Source organism: Alligator sinensis, unplaced genomic scaffold (genome assembly GCF_000455745.1).
Source record: "Alligator sinensis unplaced genomic scaffold, ASM45574v1 scaffold31_1, whole genome shotgun sequence".
NCBI lineage: Eukaryota > Metazoa > Chordata > Crocodylia > Alligatoridae > Alligator > Alligator sinensis.
The window spans coordinates 41,444-44,233 of NW_005841884.1; positions in this window are offsets into that span (position 1 = coordinate 41,444).

Below are 2,790 nucleotides of genomic sequence, written 5' to 3' on the forward strand. Positions count from 1 at the left end.
AACAGAATAATAATGGACTTAAAAAATGAATGCAGAAAAAGGAACTAAGTTAATGCCCATACTGCATGCCATGTAGATATACCTGCAATCATTACAAATGAACCAATTTTGCTACCAAAAGCAGTGTGGCTACAGCAGGATACAGTTCAAAACTGTCTAAGAATCTGGGTAATGAATTCTGGAGGCAGCAAGTTCAAGGCCAGTTCAAGTAAATTGACTAGATCTGCAGTTTAGACCCACTCGATCCTGAGCTGGAGTAGTTCTATGAAGCCCAATAGAGCTGCATCACTTTACCACATTCTGGTCTGTAACACTATTAGCCAAGTTTTTGCGAGGCTCAGCAAAGATCCATTTCAAGTTCTGAGGCAAATCAACAGAGCTCAGGAGTCCTTAGCTTCTCTTGCCAGTTCACCCGCGGAAAAAACACACTCTAGAATCTCAGCATGTCTCCTAGGCCATCTGAATGGCCTGAGCTATTTTTAAATGATTTTTTTTAAATAAGCTACATAAATCCTATGTGCAGCTTTCTTTCAAACCAATCTTGATTTCATTTGAAGCTATTTTCAGGCCTCCATTTTTACATTTCGTGAATATTTTGCGAAGTATTGCATTCCATCAATTCAAGAGTGATTACTGCCAGAATGGAGACAGATTTGAAAGCTCTTGAACATCCTATGGTTGCTCAATATCCCCGGTAGAGTCCAATATTTCTGAAGTTCCTGAGAGCGCTAGGTTGCCTTTTTCTAGAACAATTGGCGTGCGAGGGCAGGATATTCATAAATCACACTGTTGGGATGGTTGCTAGGACTGTTAGAAGGATTTTCAAAATTCAAGTTGTGTTGATTAGTTTTCATAGAATACTTAAAAGCATGTCATGTGGTTTGTCCCTTGATTTAGCATAGCCCCTGTCATGATGGCTCTGGTCTGGTTGCTCGTTCTGATGAATCTGAAATTTGCTATTCATAAATATTCTCTAATACACCCTGGATATTTACTGTTTCCACAAACAGTCCTGTCAGGAAGCCCATTTGCTAGAATATTCATGGAAAGTAAACAGAAAAACAGAATGAACACAGTCTAAGTGAATTTGTTTAGACTGGAATGGGTATTTGCAGATTTTTGTTATTTTTTAAATAATATTCCACCTCATCTATGGTCACTGGAAGATGGGATTTTTCAAAGGCAATCCTTCAGTGCTTTTGAAAATCCCACCCTACCGTCTTGTCTAACCATCCAAATGTAGGACTCACAGAACAGCTTTTATGGTGAGGAATGCAGTAGAAACAGACAGGTAAATTGCCAGTGGATGGCATTAAACATTTATACTTGTTAGCTTTACTTCTGACATGGAAAAATATTTTGTACTGGTTGGCATTGCGAATTAAAAGTGAATCCAAAAATATGACATCTTGTATCCCACTATTCAGTCAACTTGGTAATACCTGTTTTTAAATTTTGGCAATAATCAATAAAAAGAAATATGAAAGGTTCTAGCTCTGTTCATATTTAATCCAAAACACCTAACTTTTTTCTATGAAAACCTAAACTTTTACCACAACACACACTTTCCAACCAACACAGCAAAAACCACATCTGTCTGTCTGTCTCCCTTGGGGCTTACAGAAATGGAGATCAAGTGACACAGCTGACATCCACTCCAGAACTACCTTGTCATCGCAGGAAGTGCAGTAGATCTAGAGAATGAACACAAGGAGCCAAATTCTACCTTGGTATAAGTAGATGCAACAATGTGGACCTTCAGCTCTGAATTTTCATACAGTTACACTGTTCTGCTAATTCATATCTCAGCTCCTGAGCAGATCTCAGAGGTATAAACCAACCAAACAAGCACTGGAAACAATGGTTTTAGAGGCTGCATCTCAGAGAGTAACCTAATACATTTTCATAAAGCATATCAAATATAGGTAAAAGACCAGCAACTGACAAGCCTGAGAGTGGGAGAAGGGATAGCTCAGTGCACAGTGCAAAGTATCTGGCAAAAAGAGCCTTTTTATAGACCTCTTTCTTAGGCAGCCATTATACTAGCCCCATTGCTAGTTGGCATTTCCCATGAAAATGTAAGTGTTTGGGATGATTTTTTCCATAGCAGTCATCTCAGGATGAATTTCTGGGAACACTTTAGTGATTTTCTTGAACGAAACATGGAGGAACATATTCGGTTGCCCAGGATTTTAAAAAGTCTGGTGGCCCTTTCTTCAAAAAACTCAAGCATTTTGGGGCACAGACCTGACTTTTAGCAAATTGGTAGCTTTTGTGTCAGGGATCTGTTTTGAGCCCTCCCTATGAAAATCTACCTACATTTGGCCAAGTTATAAGCTTTTGGAAAATTCCAGTTGGTGTGTTCTTAGTACGGTCTGAGAGTTTAGTATGTAGCATCTCTAAAAGTTCTGTCCTTAGCAAGCATCCTCAAGCCCCTTGCAACTCCTACATTGGATCAGACTGATCTAGCAAGATCCCCATAGACTGTTCCAGCTTGGCCCAGTCCAGGGCTAGAAAGGCAGCAGCACATTAAGATGATACTGACTGCTCTGGGATAGATAAGTCTAGGACCACATACTGGAGTTGAGAGCAGGTAGCCTATGTCTCCTTGGCTCTCAGTGATCTCTATCTGATGCTGTCCAGGCAACATAGTGGAAAAAGCCTCCTGACTTAAATGGAGGAGGGAGAAGATCTGTACTGGGGGGGAAAAAAGGAGGAAAGTGGGACAAGGAGCCTGATTAGCAGGGACCCTGGTTTTCTGTGATTTTAAAAAAATCCCCAATTTTTGGT